General features: G+C 39.6%; 1 protein-coding gene across 2 annotated transcripts in view; it reads left to right on the top strand.

Annotated features, from left to right (window-relative positions):
• Nucleotides 1-4496: 4496 nt before the first annotated feature.
• The window catches only part of phactr4a (phosphatase and actin regulator 4a), a 68373-nt gene continuing 49827 nt past the window's right edge, over nt 4497-23042 (top strand). Inside the window, exons 1-2 of one of the 2 annotated variants that reach the window (XM_074686724.1) lie at nt 4497-4831; nt 17272-17371. The gene's annotated coding sequence lies outside the window, so the exon portion shown is untranslated. Of the gene's footprint in view, nt 4832-8412; nt 8581-17271; nt 17372-23042 lie in introns of those variants that run through there. The other variant, XM_074686725.1, reaches the window with a different exon arrangement.

Here is a 23042-nt window from a genome sequence, read left to right as displayed (position 1 = left end):
AGATCAAAAGCTGTGAGTCCACTGCTCACATTCTCCAGAAGTCCAGGAGTGTGTTAAAGTTACAAATGTAAAGAGAAGAAAGAACTCACAAGCTGGAAAGCATGAGCAAGCACAAACCATGTGACTGGAGGATAAAAGTTTAAGTAATTTAACCTTTAAGATCCTTGGTTATGTAGACATGTCTGTGCATGTAAAGTAACTATAATTATTTAAAATGTGCTAATGATGGTTTTGCCCCCCCACCCCCAGCCTTTCTGTGCAACTAGGCAGTCAGAACCCATGTAGTATTGCACATGAAAGCAATATCTTCTTTTTGTTTTTATATTATTTTGTAATGTGAGTCAGGTGTACTGCCTTGTCCATATTTTTTTTTGTAAAATAAAAAAATAAAAATAAATTTAAAAAATGTAAAAGAGCGTCATTAATAAGAAAAAAAACGCTCCCCTTAACAGTATCTGTGCCTCTCTGAGTTTACTATGTCGCCACCTAGAGGACAGGACGAGAACTTCCATGATGCAAAAATGTGATTCTCTGACAGTCGTGAAGTTTGTTTGACATACAGTGTACGAACCTCCTGCTGAGTGTTTTTAGTGTCTGTTAATTGGTTTCTGATTTTTTTAATTAGTGAGTGATCAATCTTTTACTAAACTGCAGGAAACAATAATTTTAAACAAACAAACAAAAAAAAACTATGTAAATAAAAACTTTCAGAAGGGACTTGCTTGAATTATGGGGACAGACTGTACAAACAGCAAAAAAAAAAGTTGAAACTGAATCAGTATGTTTAAATGTGTGGATTACTTCTGCAAATCATTTGTTTGCTTTTTAAAGAGTCACAACAGATTCCTTTATAACATCTGTTTCCTTGCTTATCTTTTGCAGGCTTTATTACATCTTTTTTTAATTACTTTTCACCTTGTTGTTACAACTAAGGCTCTAAAAGGGCTTCACCGGGGTGTCTAACTGAAAGTAAGTGATTACATATAATCCAGATACTGTAACTGAGAGACTTTTTGTGTACTATTTTTTCACTTTTAAAACCAATACTCTTACTTAACTTGAGTCTTTTCTTGTGGTAAGTATGTTTTACATCACATCAGTTTCTGAATATGAAAGGAAGACACTGTCCATCAGCAGCGTGCCGTCAGCTGACTGGCTGACATCTCTTGTCCTGTGATCATGTGAGCTAACAAAGAAGAAAAGGAGAACATGCTGCTCATGATGAAATCAACAACAAATCCCAGAGAAACAGAGATTTGACAACCTCTTTGTGTGCTGTCCTGCAATCCAGACACCTCATAGTTAACTCTTTGAACTCACAGCAGGCTGTGACTTGACATGGGGGGCGTCTACAAAGTGCAAAATAAAAAAAAAAGGACAAACTAAAATACTTAGTAACTTCAACCTAAATGTGTGTTCTTCTCACAATAATGCTCTCCTGTTGGTTAAACTTCAGCTTTCAGCACAGGAAGAGATGTTCTGACTGCACATGCTCAGATCTACTAACAATAAGCTCAGAAGGAATTCGCCAATAAACTGATAGAAGCTTAAAAATATAGCTGCCTACAGCTCAGACTCCATCACCTCTTTCTAATATAGCAGCACTCTAACAATAAGAGACTCAACGTCATGAACCTTTGCTGGCCTCAACCAGTGACCCAGCAGAAATGCTCTAAGGAAAAAAGCTTCTATAATTAAGAGCAGTGAAAGGGTGGGAATGGGAAACCCTGTCTGGGGCAGCCAGGCTAGACTGGGTCCACCTAAAGGTCAGAGGCAGATTTGTTTTTGTGGGGTTTCTCCTTTACATACAGTGATCCTCCTTGGCAGTGAAAACAAGTCCAGACTGGGAATGTCTGTGGCAGCTGTTCTCACAGCCGCAGCACTTCATGGTGTGTTTACTTCCTAATGCCAGAAAAACAAAGGGCGCATAAATTTTATTGGAGTTACACAAACTGAACCACTCCACTATCAGCTCTGGCATCAATGCCTCTCTCGAAGATTTTAACCAACAGTGGAGTGTGTGTAAAGACGTGCATTTTTTTATTTTTTATATTTTTTTTGTAAGAGCTTAAAAGTTCATTTGAAAACACAGATAGGTGATTCTATCAGAGTGATACCCACAGCTGTAGCTGTTCTAAAGTTTGTGATGCTTGATGCATGTCGTTTTTTTAAGGACGATCTGGTCTGCACCCAGTGACACAGTCCTTACCTGACCAGCAGATGGCAGACAAATCTTTTCTACTCATCTGATGTGCTTGGTGGTAAAAACACTAAGCTCAGGTGCTGTAGTTCAGACAACAGCCAGAAGAGGGCGCCACATTCAAACTTTTCATGGAGACGAAGCCCTATGGTTTGAGCACAGTTGAATTAGATTTAGTTATCAGTAAAATATGATGTACCCAGCTGTGTTAAAGCTTTTATATTTATATATGCTAAAATCAATCCTTTTCCGTCCACCATGACCCTTTTTGAGTCAAAAAATCTATTTTAAAGAATACATTAAAATATTATTTATTTATTTATTTGTTTGTTTGTTTTTTAATATGAAAGAAAAGATACGAAAACATAATCAGATTTTGCAAAACAAAAACCTGTTCATACCCAAATGTTGCATAATTAACAAAAATGATTTCATTGCAGAATTCCAGCTATATTTTAACTTAAAAAAGCCTATATGCAGCACAATTTATTTTGGGCCATCTGTTGTGCAGTGAATTGTTAAATTTACATAAATGTGTTGTAATTTATTCATTTTGTCATACATAGAAGCAGTATTTAAGTGTTGAACCCTTATGGAGGGAAGGGCAACAGATACAAATCTGAAAACAATCTAACTTCTTCAATAAACATTAATCCAGTTGTTTCTAATATACCATAAAACACAGAGCATTACAGAGCTCTTTTTAATTTTTTTTAATCTTTTTTTTTTTCATAGAAAAAAAATCTTCTGTGACATAATTTATGTGACAAAGGCTGGGGCTGTCTGCATGAAGGGTCTGAACTCTACCACCCGAGGAGGCTGAGATCCTGCAACACCTGCAGGACAACACTGAGCATGTTTTATGAGTCTGTGATGTCCAGCATGACCCTGTTTGCTTTGGCAGCAGCAAGAGAGTGGGGGATGCCAACAGACTTATGGGTCAGTGATATTATTGGTCTGGCGCTTGACTCTCTGACAGTAAGGTTTGAGAAGAGGACTCTGTCAAAGCTGTGAAGCATCTGGGATAATGTCTGACATCCGCTCCACAGTGTACCGGTCAGATACAGGAGCAGATTCAGTGTATGACTGAGTCCTCCATGATGCTCCACAGAGCAAGAGGTCAATCATGCCTGTGGCCATCAGACTTCATAACTCCTCCCTTAAAAAAACTGACATTGGTTATTAACCTGGACACTTTTTTTTTTTTTTTTTTTTCGAATGATGCGCTTCTAGCGGTAGCAGCAAAGTTTGGCAGCTCTCTGTTATTACTCTGCTTTTTTGCTATATTTTTCAGAGTGTATAATTCTTTAATCGGAAGATGAGCCCAAACAACATGAATTTCCTTTCGGGGATCAATATAGTATATTTTATCTTTATCTTATCTTTATTTATTTAACTCTAGACTTTACAATTTGTCTGCAAACGCATCACTATGTTGCGCAATATACTTACAGAGTTCAATATCTGTTAAACCCACTTCAACTTTTAACATTTATAATGTAAATATTGCTTTATTTTGTTTGCCTTATCTCATTGTTTTTTTTTTTTGTTTGTTTGTTTTATTATCCCTATTGTATTTTATTTCGTACCACTGTATTTGTGTGAAGAGCAATGGCAACACCCTTTTTTAATATATATATATATATATATATATATATATATATATATATATATATATATATATATATATATATATATATATATGTATATATATTTTATTTTTTATTTTATTTTATTTTATTTTATTTATAAATCAAACATTTTAAATTAAACAATTATTCCTGATTTTGGTTCTTTGGAAAACTTCAGACTAAATTTTTTTTTGTGCAGTGTCAAAACGTAGAACATTTTTAGTACAGTTTTCTTCGCTACCGGGCATAACAAAAAAAAAAAAAAAAAAAAAAAATCCTAATTACTCTTCAAAGCAAAACTTTCTATCAAAGACCGTATTTTTTAAATAAATAAATGACAAGCCATCTGATTCAACTGACAGCAAGCACAACAACTGTATTGTTTGCTTGATTAAGTGACTTTGACTGACACAGAAAACTATTGACAGTATAGGCATGAATCCTTCATTTCAATGATAACATCTGAGTTTAAAAGCGTGTTGGAGGAATTAATTAACGCTTTTGAGCCACCAAACTTTGATCATATGCTGTCTGCTGTCATAACACAACCTTTTTGTAAAACCTGAACCAAGAAATGTCACTTGTTAGGACATCCTGAGCGCTCGGTCATGTGGTTCCTACTTTTTCCCCAGGTGGGGGAGCAGCATCCTGCTGAGACGTGCGCATGCGCAGCCGCATATAATCTTCCTACCGAGTTGACTTGGAACACCTTTTGACAGCTAAGTGTTCGATAAGAAGTTTTATACACAGTAGTTCAGTGCTCCTTTGACATTTAGCGTTAAGAGCAGGGAGTCCCTGTTGGCTTGACTTCATTGCCGACGCGAGGAAGTTACTTTAGTGATTTTATCCAGGTCTAAAGGTGGTGAGAGAAGCTAGTTCCGCCTTGCAGTGTCTGTGAATGGACCGAGACGACAAGTGTCAGAAGTAATCAGGGGACAAAGAGAGTCAACAAAAACACGTCTCCTGACCTTCGGGTGTTTCTCCAACAACCAGTCAAAGGGTGAGTATCCTGCTTACAGCTCATTTTAGTGGCTTTTTTAATGTATACATCAAGGTGGATGCTAATTTATATAAGCTAACAGAGCTAAAGCTATGGCAGTTAGCCACCTGTTGCTGGCTCTCCTTTACTTTGACTAGCAGAGGATTAGCATTATGGCAGTACTCGTAGTAATCAGGTCTATCTTTAGCTCACAGGCCTTATTGACAGGAGAAATAGATACGGGGGCTTGGAAACAGTGTAATGGACTTCGTTGAGGCTGTTATAGTTTGTTTAAAGGCGCAAAAGTAGTCTTAGCTGCCGCTACACTTAGGGGGAGACCGGGGTTAGCTGTCACCCTACTGACTCCGGTGTCAGTTGCTTATAAACATCTTAAGAGTAGCAGTTCCTAAACGAGATAAACAGTGAACTGTGTTTTTGGACTCTTTTAATTGTAAATAACCAATCGTCTGAGGCATTCTGACAGCTAACCCCATCACAGGGCAGGTTTTCTCACTGTATGGGGTTAGTTTTCACAACTTAAACCAGGGTTTTTCATAGTGAATCACTACCATACCACTGTCAAAACAGCAACATAAATGTATGACTGTATAATTTTTGGAATTAAGGATAATACTGATAGGAAAATGAAAGAGTTTTAATTCCTTATTTAAAATGGTTGTGTGTAGGCGTGTATGTTTGTGTACAGTGTTAACAGGAAATTTGAGGACATACTGTGTGCACTTTGACATAGATGTTTGCTGTGCTGACAGTCGCTCCGAACTGATTTATCAGAAAACAAACAACAAAGAAAACCTTTAAACCTTTAAATGTCGTGGTTTTATACAGAGCTACGTGAATGTATGTTTGAGTTATAACTTCAAACTTCCACTTCTTAATCAAGCATTGATGATAAAATCACTGGACAGCTTCAAACTTTAAAAAAAAAGTTCCTTTCAGTAAATACAATTACTTTTTTATACTTTAGATTTCAGTAATGTGAGGTTCAGTCACCACCTCTTTAGTAATTTTCGAAAACTGTGGAAAAATAGTGAGATTTCATATTGCAGCTTGTGATACAGTGGCATGAGGTTCATGGTTTGTAAACACAGTACGTGCTCATTCACATCATAGAGTGTATGAGACATGGACATAGTCTCTGTCACCAGTCTGTTCCCGATGCAGAGTAATAAAGCTGATTGTCAGCAGGGGTCCACATCAGAAATGCTGACTCAAGAGGCGGGCTTTAAGCCTTCTCACTACTAGCTATAGGGTGACAGACCTGTCAGTCACGTAAGCTGCACCTCTCATTGGAAAATTCACCTCTTGTTCAGTATGTGCTGATAGAGAAATTAGGGATTAAGACCCAATCTGTTTTTGAGCCAGGCTGTAATGGTTTTTAATGCTGTGACAGTCTGTTTCTGGTTGACAGCAGTCTGTAAAACAATGTTGTCCTTGATACATACACACACTCTTAGTAGTATTCCCACAGGCACCTAATATGGATAACACATATGCCTCTCATGGTAATAAGAACACAGTCTGTTAAAAGAAATATAACAGCATGGCAATGAAAGGTATGGGAAAATACAGTACATATTGTAAGTATGGTAAGTTGAGTCTGCAGTGTGCTGTTTCTGTGCAGCTGTGTAGCTTTTACCAGTACTGTTGGTTTTGGCTTTTGCTCTCCTCTAGCAGGAAAGTTGAACCCAGCTTACTTTGATACCTGCTAAACAACCAAGTCATGTGGAGTTGTGCAACCCACCTTAAAGCTATGGTCCACGATCTGAAACCCAGTTTGGCAGTTTGAGACACATTTGAAAAACGCAGCCTCACTCACCCCTCCCCTCCGTGTTCCAAGGTCCCACCCCCCAGCTCGTATCGCCCTTTTTCGCCTCCTAACAACACGCCCCCTCTGACAGAGCAAGAAGCGGCCGGCAGAAAATGTAACAAACACTTCAGTCATCCTCCATGTAACACACAGTGGTAGCTTTTTCAATTAGACCGGCGTGATCAAAACCATGAATTAGCCGGAGAAGCAGGTCTGGCGTTGCCACTGCCAGCTGATCAGAGCAGAGTGGACTGTGGGTGAGGCTTTACCTTTCTCTGCGTGTCTTCAACAGCTCAGTTTACAATGCTAAAGATGTGTGGCTAACTTATGCTAAAATCTATTGACAGAGCCGACCCGTTCTGACCAGCAGCGTTCAGTCATTAGCCAGTACAGCCACAGAATAACCAGAGTTATTCAGCTGACATCTCCCACTGTGGTAAACAAAGTCATTACCTGTTGCGGCGAACAGCTGTTTGCCAGCTGATACGTGAAGCACAGCCTCAGTTTTCCCTGTGACGTGCACAACACACAACCAAACTCTATCCAAGATTTCTGTGGTTTTTGAGGAAGCACTCACCAGAGCAGGTAGGCACCTGTATCCACCCTGGAGCGGTCCCGGAAGGTTTTTAAGTAGTTTGGCATGAGTTCGGCTACAGTGGCACATACCATGCGCGCGGTTCGGACAGGTCAACTAGTATGCAGCTTTGCAGCGGATATACTGAATGGATTTTTTTCGTTCTTTTTGGTCTTTATATTGTGTAGATTGGACCATAGGACCATTACAGCACTATAAACGGTATTATTAAGTTGTACAAAGCTTCCAAATCGTAGACCATAGCTTTTAGTGGTCGCTTGTTGAGAAGGGAGAAGTTGTGATACAAATTCATGTCTATGATAAAGCTAACAGGTGCCTGACAAGGTTCATTACACCTCTGCATTTTATGCTAGCATATTGGTCAAATTTAATATACTGCCAACTTTTTAGATGAAAACGCTATGAAAAATGAGCCCTTGCACCAAATTTTAGGGTAATACAGTTTAGCAGGAGTGAAAAATTTAAAAAGTGTTGCCTGGTATTTGACAGTTTGGTGTTGAACATTATATTCATGTTTTTATGTTGCATGATATGCAGTTGTTGATGTAACAAAGAGTGAAAGTGCATTTATATATAATATGTTAAAAAAATAATGATACTGAAAACTGGTGTAGCAGTGCAGACTATTGGACCTTAAACAGGGTCTTATTAGCAATAAAATCGATATATAGCTAACACACATAAAAATTGTAGATTGTGACATTAATTAAATGATTATTGATATGCATTTACCCAACTTAATTTGTGATTAGTTATTTTTAGTTTGCTGTACAGCTGCAATAATTATGCAAAACTTGATCTTTCTGCAATGGCAACTCCAGCAGCAGTTACATAAAACAATAAAGAAATTCACTTTCATCATTTGATGACTTGTCTATTCCTCTGATTTGGTTCATTTCTTAGTTAGCATTTTTTATTTTGCAGGTTAGACTATAGCTCTGCAGATGCAGCATCAACTCAAATCACATTTCTGTTTCTGGAGGTAGGCGTCAGGTGTACAACATTAAGCTCGGAGGGAAACAACATGCTTGTTTCTCCGAGAGGCATTCCTCAGCATTCCATTCACAGGCCTGTCTACTTGTTGGAACAAGCTCACACAGTGCTTTTAGAACTGGCTGAAAGCAGTTATACGCCCTAAAGTACGACACAGACTCTCAGAAAGAGAAGACAAAAGGAGCTGCAGCTTTATTGTATGTGTTCTAGATAGGCAGCATTGTAATCGGGTCAGTCATGTTTTTGTGCTTTGTGTACAGTTAGCTGTAAATTGCTGCGGTCAACAGGGATTACTTTTCACTTTTATAGCAGAGGAGGTGCTGGAAACTTTCATCTAATTCAAAATTCAGAAAGGTGGGTATGGTTTGAGTTACAATGTGTTGACCGATGGTGGTGTTATGTGGTGCAGGGGATTTGGCATTGATTTTCACAGGATTAAAACGGTGAGAAATGGACGCCTACCATGGCTCTTAACAGTAATCTTGTTTACAATGACACTGTCCTTGGCAGGTATCCAACTGATGTCTGTGGGCACACTGTACCTCTGCCAAAGAGGCTGTGTTTTGGTGTCCCTGAGTATGTTTTAAACCCTTTTTTCCCATTATATAAGCCACTCTTTTCTTTTCTTTTAAATTTCTGTTTGTACCATGTAGTATGTTTGATGAGGCCATCAGTGTAGGGGAAGGGCTGAGAGCCTGCTGCTAATAGCTCAGCTGGATTTTGGATGAAGACTCATGCACTGCTCATGACTCATACTCATGTTTTTTTTAATGGATCCTCTCATTCACAGACTTTTTGTTATCTTACATAAAAGGTTAAGAGTTTAGAAACCAGCTTCTCTCTTGAAACTTTTCCCATGAATCCAGGATCTCTAATTGCTAATCTATAATCTGTGATAACCCTACTGTAAGAAATGTCCTCCTCTTTGCTCTTTGGGGATAAACAGGAGCTAACATTCAAGCTTTTGGGCCTCATTTGTTAAACTACTATGTTTCCCTATTTAAAAGAGGGGTTGTTGTATTTTCAGTTTTGCAGTAAGAAAGATAAAAAAATGATGTGACTGTATTTGATTCTGTCATATCGAGTAAACATCTCCATGCTTGATCATCAAAAATTTCATTGTGAAAAGTTAGCAAACTTCGTAACACCAGCATCTTTGTTTAGTGTATAAACATGAAAGGAAAGAGACATTTCAGCTGTTGGAGCAGTTGGGAAGTGTGGGTCTGAGTAGGACTTACATAATCAGCCCTGTGTTTCATTATCTGTTGACAGTAGCTCATTGAAATCCACGCAGCTCGCTCTCAAACTCCAACTCAGCTCTTCATTTAGATTCTGCAGAGTCTGCAGAATGAGCTGGGCCCTCTGGCTGATTGGACTCTTTATCCGATGAACTGAGAGTTCTTAATAAGCTAATTGGGAGCTTACAGTGAACAAACAGGATTGTGTGGAAGTTGTGGACTAACAGCTCAGCTGAGTTTAAACAATGACTTTCCTGAGGGATCAAATCTATTAAGTGTGTCAGTTATGCCTCTGATGTCCCCGTAAAGTGTGTCAGCCGTCATGCAGAAAAATGCTGTGGCCTTGGATGAGGTACAATTTTGTCCAATTTGCATGATAACAGTTAACATAGTGGTTTGGAAACCTTTCTGTGGCTTTACTGTGTGTGCTGATTTATCATTTTATATACAGTGCTCTGTCTGTCCACAGTAGGTGTTGTTACTGTGAATTAGCAAAGCAGCAACTGATTCATGGCTCGAAGCTAAAACTAAAAAAAAAAAAAAATGTGTTCCCATATTCAAAACATGGAAGTAGGCCTGTCACAATAATTAATAAAACAATCAACTGAACAAGAAATAAAAACGTCCTCATTAAGTTTGCCAGCCTCGATAAACTGACACGTGCATGCATGTTTGTTTTCCTCCTCTCTTTCGACCAAAGAGGCTGAATGAGAAGATGGTTCACTACGTCTATCTTTCCTAACATTGGGGTACATAGGTTCTATAGCGGATTAAGCAGATTTATAGCGGAGTGAGCATCTGTCAAAAAAGTGATCTGTGGGGTGAAGACGGGGCTGCTCGCGCCTACACAGAGAACTGAAGCGAGCGTCCTGAGGGGTAAGGAGGAAACACACGCTAATATGAGTGATGGCACAAAAGATACGGTTCTTAAGCCGCCTGCCACAGTCCCAGTGTGGGAATATTTTGTTTTTTATCAGAATAAACAAAGTGCAAGCTCATGAACACCAACCAGCTGATATGTCGCATTTGTTTGAAAATAGTGGCGACAAAGAAGACGGAGGTTCAGCAAAGCCTTGTTCTTTGACAATCCACTCTTACTGAGGCTTCTGGTCTGCAAAGTAAATAGAAATAAAAGTGCCAAATGGTGGGCGCTCAAAGACAGCTACATTGCCAAAGAAATGCAGCCCTTCAATACGGTTGAAAGCCAGAAATGTTTAAAATGTTTGACAGACAGTACGGATTGACTGGGAAAAAGTACATGTTAAAAACAATTCAGAAACTGTATATACTCCCTTTTATTTAGGCAATAGTTTTACTGTTGTTAATTTTTTTTGGAGTTTTGTTTTTTCTTTAGAGACAGGGTCTATGTTTTATTGTTTTTGATTAGTATTAATTATTTTCATTAACATGTATTTTTATCCAAAAGAGATTCTTGTTTGTTAAATTTATTATATTTTTTGTTTAATTTATTTTATTGAAAAGATCCTGACCTTTTAATTACAGTTAAATACTCTCAAGAAATTAAAGTTTCTTGCTTTTGATATGGTGTACTCACTTTATTATCCCATTTATCATAATTACATCAATGAAAAAATGGAAAAAAAATCAAAATAATATTCACAATAATATCGTTTATCGGCAATAATATTTTGGAAAATTATCGTTTAGCAAAATTTGTTATTGTGACAGGCCTACTTGGAAGGAATATATATTTATATTGTTGATAGTGATGGGAAGGAGAAGTGACGATTAGATAAATTAGAATAATTTTTTAATTAGAATTATCAAAACATTGGTTTAGCCCATCCATGATTTTTGAATAAATTAAATTAATTAGTCTATCATTTCATTAAAAGCCTTGATTTACCATGATGCTGCCACAATCTTACAAAATACTGTGATGATTTTTTTCTTTTTTTTTTGTCATACTATTACCACTAGGTCACCACATAAGGATCTCTTGACTAGCTCATGAGAAGTTGGAAGGGCAGGCCTCAAACACCAAGGTTTGTTTTAGCTCCATCCTGGACAGACCTCCAAAGGGCTGGCCAATCAGAGGGTAGGGGGATTGTGGAGTGGGACACTAACTGAAATAAAGAATTGTCTAAAAAACGCAGTGGGATAGAAACTGAGAATTTTTGAGCTGTAAATCAAATCATGTAAAGCAATAACAAGGGTGCCAGAGGGACAGTATCAAGCCTAAAAAAGTAAAATAAACAATACCCCCTCTTTAATTTTTTTAGTTTTCAGATCTTTGGTGAATTGGTGAGAGCAATGTTTTATCAAAATAATTAAGGTACTGGACTAGTTGTTCCAAATAAGCTGAAGCATGTCCATTATATTTTACACTACTTCATTGTGTCCTGGGTTTTAATCTTGATTTCCTGCCTGTGGTTACATTAAATAAGTGGTTGCTAAAGAAAAAGGTTGTGATCTTTTACACTTTGGGGCTACATCAGGTCGTGACAATCTCATTTTCTCATGAATGTAACATCCTTTTACTGAAGTAAATCTGTCAGGAAGATTACAAACAGTGCACGAAACACAAGGTTGTTAAACACATAGAGCTGGAGAGCAGAGCATCAACAGAGTGGCAAAGAACAGACATGGAGGAAACAGATAACAGATGTGACTTTGATAATTACAGGGTTGAAAACCTTCATTAGGTGCTGCCATCATTCAAACAGCTGTGTTTCACATGTCACTTCATCATTGATTGAAATGTATAGTTTCTCTGCAGTGCAGTAGCTGAATCAGCTGATGTTGCTCTCAGCCACTGAAAGGTTAAATCAAGTGCGCATTGACAATTACCATGTTTATCACTCAGAAACCGAATATAATTTCCTGTATCTGCACCATGATGCAAACATTTCAAATCAACTTGAGAAATTTTGTACTTTTGGGATGGAAATAATATATTGAAACCCAGAATTCAAGTAAGTGGTGCATAGGCTTCACTTTTTTAGGGGCTGTCCCCGAGAGAAAAGCGTTTTAATCATATTTCTCTTTGAAAACTTTCATTGCTTTCAACAAAGTCCACAACATTCAGTTTGTCTGTAACACTGAAGCTCTTTTTAGTATCACCTGTTTCCTCTGTCTGTCCTGTTTGCTAGCACAAAGTAACTTAGATCTGTAAAGGCTGTCTTTATGGTTGTGATGTACAGGTAGACTGCAAGTGCTTGTTTTTGGCTTGTGCAAGCAGGGACTCATTGCCAATTTGCTGAATATTTCATCGCTACCTCATATACCAAGTACCAAGTATCGGTACTTGGTATTGGCAAGTACTCGCCTACATCTTCAAATGCCATAATACACTGTAATATCTGTCAACATTTTAGAGTGGTTCATTGGTGAAAAGGATTCAGCTTCTGTTTTACTTGTTCAGAAGGGTCTAACAAGTGCGTCTTATGCAGAAAATTTTAGGATTATGCTCTAATCAAAGGTAAAGCTTTCTGTCAGATCAATAAATGGTAAAATCTCGAGATCTTGGCGAGATCCTTGTAGGACTTGCAGAAATGATGAAGTCATCACATGAGAAGCTCCTAACTTGGTGTATGCCTGGTTGGAGGCGTGGGCCTCGAACACCAAGGTCTGCCTATAGCTCTACCCCAACCGGCCTTCAGAGAACTGGCCAGTTAGAGTGTAGGGGGGTGGAGCAGGAAGCCTTAAGGCTGGGTCGTTCTTTCCAGACGAATGTTACAGACAGGAGTGAGACGCGTAAAATCAGCATGAGAGAACATGTGTGGCTTTTTTTTTTAACGCTCTGCATGGCATCCATTTCATTCCCAAACCTCTGGGGGTCAGTGTATCAGAAACGCATACCCACCACAGTACTACACTACAGTAGAAGTTGTTCAAAATACATACTTTTTTTATTTTGCTTATCTGCTTTTCTGCTGAGTTTGGCTACTATTTCACACCAGGAATTGTTCAACACACGGTTAACACGGTGATAAATGCCAGCAATTTTTGTGCTTCTGATACAAGGAGCTCCTTTTTTAAGTAGGGAGTCTACATGTGGAAGTTTGAAATTTACATAGATTTATAGCAGGTGAATTCCACTGGAAAAGGACCTAGAGGGCAAGGCTGCCAAAATTAAGTCATTCATCTGCACACAGCTGTGTGGACTTTGTGGACATGTCAAGCAAAAACAAAGTCTCAAAGAGACAGCAGCAAAAACAAAGTGTTTCAGACAAAAAAGAGAGACATCCCTTTTTTTTTTTCAGAAAAAAAATAAAGCTTAAAGTTGCAAAAAATTGGCAAAATCAAAGAATTGCGTTTGAAATGAGATCGGGTAAATTCATATGGTCCTAGCCCATAAGCTACTTAAAGCCTTAAAAAAAAAAAAAAAATCCCTCTTTAAGTGTCATATCTTTAATAACCTCATTTTTGACTCTCATCAGTTTCATTAAAACATGGATGGCAGCACAATAGACTCTATGTTTTAAAAGTTTTATTGAATCAATAATGCTTTGTTATCCGTGGAACTTGTGTCCAGTGTTTAGTTGTTGCAGAGTGAAAAGGAATGAGGCCTCACCTGCATCAGAAATACAAGTAGGCCTGCACTTCCACTCATGTGAAAGTGTATACCGCTGTAATCCCACTCTGAGATCCTGTTACCAAACCTGAAAATCTGGCTGCCAATTTGTCGACTGTTCATAAATTGCGCTCACCGCCTGCTTATTCTGAGAATGTCCATGTGGGCTTGTTTTCCATATATGTGAGTAATGAAGGAAAGCTTGGCCCAGCTTTCTCCTTCCTGGACCTTTGATGCTCTGTGAAATAATGACAGGACTGGGTGTGAACCTGTGTGCCTGTTTGTGCCTGTTTGTACATGCTCACGTGGTGTCCTGAGGGCTCCCGCATTACAATACAGGGACAGAGGCCACCGGCTCAGCTGCTCTACTTTAGTGGCTTGTGTGCTAACAAAGTGCTGCACATTAACCCAGCTTTGTGTTTGCTTTTACTGCCAGCCTGCACCAGCTAGCTGTTGCATTTCAGAGCCTGAGCTCACCTGAGCTGCTGTGTGAGGATATCTGAGAGCGTTGCTGAACTTTGTCTGGTGAATTATTTGTTAGTTCAGACGCAGATCAACTTCTCTCCGTCTGTGGGCAGGACAGACACAATGAATAATGAATGGATCGAGCCTTAAATGATAAAATTGGATTAATTACATCCAGTAATATTTCTTCTTCTATTAATAATTGTGTTTTTGTGACCAAACTTCTTTTTTTAAAAAGTAAGATGAAAATGAATGGATAAATCAGAAGGAAAATTCTATTAAATCCATGAGGATAACAAGATTATGATGGTTATGGAGAAACTGGTAACTTTGAGTTCAGAGTGACCATGCTAGCATTAAAACTTGCATATAATCTTTTTTTTTCGTGTACTGAACACATTGACTGGAAGGTGGAGGAATCAATCCAGATTTCAGCGAGGCTCAGCAATGACATGTGACGACATCTCAAAGCTTCACATGTCTGTTGTAAAGCAAACAGCAGTAACATCCTGTTTTAAATGATACATTATGTACATTTCAAACTATGCTGTTAATTCAGCTGACGCGTTTAAAATGTGAGATGGCGGGATTTACCCTGAACCTAAAAGAAGACAAACTAACCTATGGCTAAGCCACACTCAGACAAACAGTGAACATTCAGTGACAGGTGCTATGGCAGGTGTCACAGTAGGAGACATTTCATTTTTGGAGATTTTTGGAGACAGAAAGATCACAGATCATCTTTCAGTCACCAAAAGTCTCTAAAGTCCACATTGGAGGGAGATATAAATCATTTTATTGTTGAGAAGCTTGATAAAAAAGCTTCAGCTACAGACTAAATTTACAGCTCCCAGAGCAAACCTGATAAACAGCATCTGGTTAGCATCAGCATCTCAGACAACAAGACAGAGGATCAGCATTGGTCAGGACAAAAATATAACCTCCTTTTTACCATCTTTACCAAGAGTGTGTCTCTGTTACCGTAGTAACAGCGGTAAGCAGTAAGAACCTGTAAAGAGGAATTCTGCCAAGTGCTAACATTAGCTCACAGGCTGGCCTGGGCTTCTTCTCTTGTTTATTGTCAGAGCAATACAGCGCCCCCCAAAGCTCTGGCATATGAACTGATCTCTGGAAACGGCTTTTGTGGACGGCAGAAACAGCTTTGTCTCTACAGCGCACTTGTTTTTGTTTAAAACGGCACAGAAAATAATTGGATAGGAAAATGTGCAGCTCCGTGTGGATGTAGCCTGAGTTTGACTCACTTATCTGACTGTTTTGTTGACATTCTCTTTAGCGCAGCTCTATCTAGCGGATGCGTAACACAACCCCAGCCAGTACCATAGCTTCTACTCTATGCGTCTAACAATGCGGTGCGCCCTATATATGAAAACAGTTTTCAAATAGGCCATTCATTGAAGGTGCGCTTTATACTCCGAAGCGCCTTATAGTGTGGGAAATACGGTAGTTTGGAGCTACAGGATTTACACTGAACCATTCAGCACAATGTTTGACAACCTTTGTTGTCTCAGCTATTACAGATAAGCTAATGAAGCTAAGCTCCAGAAGCTAACGTTAGCTTAACTAGAGCTCTTTGGACAACAGCAAACAATGATGTACTATCACCAAAGAACAAAAACTAGAACAAAACAGGCCAAAGAACTCCCAACAAACAAAGAGACATGATGAACAACACAGCTAGGAGCTAACGTTAGGCTAACTTTAGCTAACATTAGAGAAAATCCCAAAGAGTCCGTCAGACTGCAGTGGTGGTTCTAGTGTTAAAGATAACTTTATATTTCTTTACAGCAAAGTCACAATCTGCTGCCTCAGATACGATGTCAGCTGACCTTAGAGCAGATGGAGACATCCTTCTTCATTTGATTCACACAGAGCTGATGTTGCTCTACTGCTCAACTTTATCCAAAGAAGAAACTTTTCTCTGTTTAGATCTGTCTGAGAAAAGGGTTAAAAACACACCCTGTCACCCAGACTCTCAGGATACTTTGTGTCAGAGTCACATGTACCTCATGAACACTGTTTGACCATTTTTGAACTTGAGATCTCAGAAAAACCTCTTAAAACCAAATAAAACTGAGCTTCTATGCTTTTTGATGGACGTCCAGCAGAGGATGTTTGAGTCGTTAAGTCTGTTGTTTGAGTTGTCTTTCCTGAATATCAAATTGTTACTTCCAGCAGAGCTGCTCTTTTCAACACCAGGTCTTGCAAGTTTTCCTAAAATGTTCTAATGCTCATTGAAACTCATTGAGTCTTTTGCAATGTGTTTGACGTGCACATTCTTCTCACTCTTACAATAATAATAAAACCCTGAGTCTGGATCTATATTTTATTTCACACAGGAGAGACAAAGCAGCAGTGACACATATGTAACACTGGCAGACATGAGTCTTTCAAATGGACTATTTAAAGTGATGAGCGGCATGCAGTTACAGTCTTGCCTGCAGCTGCTGAGCATGTGCCGTGTGTACATTACAGCCAATAACCTGCCAAACCAGTCCAACCAAAGCTGACCAGGGAGAGCGCTGTGTGCTGTAGAAAGCACACCAGCTGCTTTAAATGTGTCAGATAGAGCTGCTCTGGTTTGTGTTTGTGGACTGAGCTTATGAAGTGTGTTTTCATCTGTCAGGATGACTCTCTTAAAAAAGAGAGATCTGTAATACAACTTGAGAAAACAGCAAGCACTAAAAGTCCATCTGATTAAATGAGGTTTTATTTTCAGGCTGAGGGTTTGCTAAAAGAGAGTTTGACCTCCTGTTAAACACATCTCTCTGTTCATATATCTTCCAGGATTCCTCTAATTACTTTGCTGCTGGAACTACGAGCCACAAACTGCAAGGACAGCAGAACGAGACAACATTTTATCAGTGATCGATGAGCCTCATTAGAGGTAAGTCAGCCGAGGAAGAGTACATTTCAAAGCTAAATAAAGCTGAATGTGTACAGAGTGTCAGGGGAACTTGGAGAAGTCCACACTCTCCTTTTATACCAGTCTGCTTAGTCACACAGGATGGGTTGCATCACTTTGTTCTAAAGGGACTTTTGACCTTCCAAAGTTCAGCCTTGAACTGCTGATTGGAGCTTTTTCCTGTCGGCATCATCATTTAGCCACACCCACTAGTGTTGACCAATGAGGGCAGGGCTGTCTTTGCATAGTGACAGTGGTGTTCACAAGGGTAAAGCACATATTTTGTCTGTTTGTCAGTGTCATCTGCTTATCAGTGCTCAGTATCCTGATCTTTACACCATCATTACTTCCTTAAAGCTGTGGCTTTGTGGCCTGTTGAAGTAGGTGACCTTATCTCTCTCCTGTTAATCATTTTTAATTCAGATTTCGTAGCACACGAAGCAGTCGGCTGACAGCTTTTATCTGACACACAACATCTCAGACAGTAGTGCTCTTCGCTGGGTGTCCTCCTTCATGTGTGATTGACTTCATAACTACTCCACGTAACCTCTGGGTTAACCTGTTTGCATCATTGGTTTAATTGTTACGATGGCACACGGCCAAGGTAACCAGTGCTCCACACCTCAGCTGTTCTGAAGCAGGTTAAGATCCAGATAAGAGATCATCTTGAGTGAAAACACTTCCTTCCTGGTTGCAGAGCTCTGTGAGGAGTGTTTAGATACCAGCAGAACCCAGAAGTATTTGTTATCATTCATATTCTTTTATTTCTATACTATTAACAGAGACTGGTTAAGGCACTAATGTCCTGTTATATTTATTTATATCTCCAGCCAAGTCCCAGTTAAGACCAGCAGTTGATACAATGAGAGGATAAACTATGAAAATACATCTGAACAACACATTAGTCATGAAATAATGTACCAGTGATTATACAATTATTAATATGAACATGTAGGGCTCTAATTTCGTAGACCAGGCGCAAGTGCAGGCGCAAGTGCAGGCGCACCTGCTCTGCGCCGGCCTTCGCCGCGTGGACAAGGCCTGACTGGCGCACTTTGCAAGTTTCCTGCAGTGCCAAGAGAGGCGCAGTCAAGGCGAAGAGAGGCGAAGAGAGGCGCAGAGGTGCGCGTCCAAGCCTCCCCCCTCGCAAATGGCAGAGAGGGAGGAGAAAAGCCGTGAGTGGGTTTTACACTGCCGAGCGCTGTCTTCACCAATCAAATGAGCGCCTCTCCTCACCTTTAAATCCCCTGCAGCCGAGGTGCAGCGTCTGATTGGTCTGACTGCTCCCTGATCACCGCACGAAATTAACACTGTGCAGGGTGCGCCAGGCTGGCGCCCCCTGCGCTGTGCCACGAAATTAGAGCCCATGGTCTGGAAAATGAGCCCCTGAAGTGTTCCCTTACTGTGAAGGCATCAGTTTGAGAGCTCCTCCTGCTGACTGATCGCAGCATAGGTCATTAAATGCAATATTAGTAGACCAAGGTGTACATTGGTTTGAAGCAAATTACTGGAGAGCAGTTCTTCCCTTTCAGTTTACTTTACTGACTGTGGGTTGTAATCAACATTAGCACTAACCGTTTAGCCCTTGTTTTAGCTTGTGCTCTATCTCTGTCCCGTTTCTCTTTCTTCTGCTCTTCTGTCCTTTTTCTGTCTGACAGTTAGGCTCCAGTGTCCACCATCACTACAAAATTAATCACAGAAAACGTTTTCAGCAAAGAAAGACACAGATCTCTCTTCCCTCTCCTAAACTCCATCAGCCGGTGTTGCTATTGAGACATTAATCAAACCGGTCCTGGATGACCCCGGAAGGAAGCTCAGAAATAGCATTTAGGTATAACCTATATTACGGCAGATAATCTCATTTTCAATTGTGGATCACAAGATACTTTTAAGATCACTTAGAAAGTCCTTGCAGGGACTTTCTGGTTAAAATCAAATCAAAGTTTCAATGATAATGTGAAAAGTAACATAAAAAAGCTGCATTGATGTTTGTTATGTGTGTTCTTGGCTGAGATTTGACTTTGTGAATAGCACATCATCTACAGAGCAGCCTTGCTTTCAGTATGTGAGTCTCATAGAGCACAACATGTAAAACTGATTCTGAGTTTACAGCAATGTCACCCCAAGTAAGTTTAATAGAAAAACCCCAAACAAAAATTTCGCTCAACTTCCTTACCTTCTTTTCAGCTATTATCTTAGGAAGCACTTAAGTACTGGATCAAGACTCTGTATCCACTGATATTCAGTGTTTAAAACTGGATCAGGATCGGGACCAGAAAAGCTGACCAAGTCATCCAGTGGACTGTCTGGGTCTGAAGTAGTGTCCTCACACCTTCTCTGCTGATAACAGGGAACGGGACTTACATGATGACTCAGTCAGCAAATGAATGAGTGTGAATGTATCACACTTCATCGTTTGAGCTTTAGCAAGAGAAAGATAAACTGGTGACCAGTTTGTCCAGATCTCTGGCAGCAGTCTCATTCTATATCTCCAAACACAACCACACACACAGAAACACACTACATACACACACATCCAAGGCTGAGCTTGATTAGCCACTCATCAGCCTGGTGTGTTGAATCAGTGAGCCACAGGTGGATTCCTCATCGCTCGTCATGAACACATTTTTGTTGAAATATTTCTGTCCCTTTGGAAGTTTTTAAAGGACGTGCTCTTTCCTGTTTCCTGCTTGGTGCTGTCATTGTTTGACCGCAGTGGGTTAATAACATGCTGCTCTTAATCTAATTTGCATTTAAATAGTTCCCTAATGTCTGCTCTCTGAAAGGAAAGAACTGATTAATTCTTGGCTCTGTGTTTGCCAAGTTTAATGATGTTTTCTGTAGTTTTAGATCCCTTACACTCTGCATTTTTAGATCTACGTCACAGTAGGCTACTCATCTGAGAGCGTACTTATACACTCAGCAGGACTGTGCATATTTCCACAGTGTTGGATTTGTGTGATACCACCTGAGAAGGGCAAGAAGAAAATTTCAATAAAAGGACGTGTTTCGCTTTACTATGTCTTAAACACAGATATAAAGTAAAAGTTCTGGATGTTCAGACTAAACATGTGCAGGTTTCAAACCTCAACATATTCTTATTTCCTAGAAATCCTTGAATCTGAACTGATCAAAACAGTCCATTCCAAAAATCAGCACTAAATCTTCATGAGACCAGCTGAAATGATGAGGTCATCACATAAGGATCTCCTAACTGGAGGCTGCCTATCTCTAATATCAGAATCATAATACTATTCATTGTGTCAAAACAGCTTTAGTTTCCACTTCAAATGCAATTTCACATAGTAACGCCCACAGAGGAAAAGTTCTTGTTGCAGGCCCCAGACAGAGGAGAATGCATTTTTCCATTTGTGTGTATATATTCCTGTTTTGGTGGGGGAGCCAGCACAGTGACTTATGACAGCTCATGAACACAGGGAAAGGAATATTTTCCAAATATTTTTTTGTGTATGTATTTTGTCGTTTTTGAGTCAATTTTGTCAGCGCATGAATGATAGTGGTGAGAAACCATTCCCATTCAAGCTCATTTAAAGTGATACTCTGGGATGTAACAAGTTGGGTCCTATCACAAGGTTTAGGGCAGAAATTACCCCTACAGCAGTGTTTTTGTGCAGCAGAAGCCCAGGGCGCTCGCACCAAACACCCCCTCCCTGCTCCTCTGCAGGCTACATCTGCACTCAGACGGGGCCATATTTTACTTGACCAAGAACACAAATAAACGGACTCCCACCGAAAAAATCTGATATTGGTCTGCATTCACACTTTATTTAGAGAATTTTCAGCTTGTTACTTTCACACAAAAACACCGCTAAATACGGCTCTAGTTCTCATCGTGTCTCTTTGTCCTGGCAGACTACCTGCGTTTGTTTATATCTGGCATGCCGTGCGCGTGGACTGATACTCTAAGCGGCGAGCGCCTCGTAGCCAGCTGTGGCTCCACAGCGGAGGTAGAGGCGTTTTACGACACGATGAGAACTAAAGCCTTGTTTAGTTGTGTTTTTGAGTGAAAGTAACGCACTGAAAATTCTCTAAATAAAGCGTGAATGCAGACCGATATCAGAGTTTTTCAGTGGGAGTCCGTTTATTTGTGTTTTTGGTCAATTAAAATATGGCCCCGTCAGAGTGCAGAGGAAACCGGCAGAGGAGCAGGGAGGGGGTGTTTGGTGTGAGCGCTCTGGGCTACTGCTGCACAAAAACACTGCTGTAGGGGTAATTTCTGCCCTAAACCTTGAAATAGGACCCGAATGGATAAGCTTCCGGCCTGTGTTGGAGGATCAAAGCATGAGAGACAACCTCATGTTTGTGTGGCTGTAAGCAGCTGTTCTCCTTTGTTTTACCCACCAAGTATTTTTTGTTGGATTTAAACTGCTTCCAAATGGGATAGGACCCTCTTCAGACTGTGGATTTACTGGATTACTGGGAGTTATGTTTTCATCTGGATCGTAAAAAATAAAATGGATGTCATCTTGCTTGGCTCTTAGTGACGTCTCCACAAAAACTGCTCCCCCTGGTGGCTGGCTGCAGTATAGTATCAAAAGTATCAAAAATCCATGTCCCCCAGCCATTCCAGGTGGGCTGTGGTCAAACTTTCAAAAATTAATACACCTGGTAGAAATATTAATCATATCCGATTGTTGAGTTGTTTTGATAATATTATTTGGTTGACTTGTATTGAGGTCCTCTTTTTTCTGAAAAGTTTCCTTTTCATTATTTATTAGAGGTTAAAAATGAGGCTTAATGTCACATTTAATGATGATTGACAGCTGCCGTTTTTGTGTATTTTTTTCAGGGGTTGCGAAACATGTCAGGATGTAGAGCAAAGAAGCGGTTAGACTCTCCAAAGAAAAATATTATTTTTGTCACCCGTCTCCATTCAGATTCTCTCATAGCCTCTACTGCACAGACTCATGGCTGCACAACAACTGCCAATGGCGGCGTCTGTGACGGGCGCATTTTGCTTCAAAACTGTACAATAGTAAATGGCAGAGCAAAGCGTCCACTCTGTACAGTCAATGGTCGGAACTGAGTATTTTCTGTTTAGATTAATCCAGGTTGGATGGGATTAGAGTTTTGAGTTTATTGAGAAATATTATACTTGTTATCTTCCAGTCTGATGTGTTTTTTCATTTACTGAAATGTGTTCCTCCCTAACCAGCTTGTTTAGAGCTACTTTATTAGGTACCTGGAGTCTTTGATAGTTGGTCTGGAGATATGCTGACGGCAAGGACATAGAAACCCGCCTAGGTGTAGCAGCAACTCATTTATTAATTTTTGGTGAAGTCGAGTTGTTACAAAAACAAACTGTGCAGTTCTACTGCCCAACATACTTGGTGCGCATGAACTTCAATGCTTTTTAGACATTTTTGTAAGTCAAAAACTTAAATACAAGTACTGAAAAATGAGCATCAATATCAGACGTTAACTGCAGGCTCAGGACATGACTCCAAAATTGACCTTTCCTTTTATATATTTCACAGTAGCAGTGATTACTTAACACATTTTTTATTTTACTTACCTTATGTTTTCAAGTTACATTTATATTTTTACCTTTTTCTTTGGTGCCTTTTTTCCAAGCATAGCTGCTTCTTTCTCTTCATCTTCTTTGTACCTCTTAAACCTGTCTCCTGTGTGA

This window comes from Halichoeres trimaculatus, unplaced genomic scaffold (assembly GCF_033239565.1).
Source record: "Halichoeres trimaculatus isolate MK-OKI-2021-1 unplaced genomic scaffold, fHalTri1.1 fHalTri1_scaffold_14, whole genome shotgun sequence".
NCBI lineage: Eukaryota > Metazoa > Chordata > Actinopteri > Labriformes > Labridae > Halichoeres > Halichoeres trimaculatus.
Note: the sequence above shows the minus strand (reverse complement) of the source record. Positions and strands in the feature narration are given on the sequence as shown.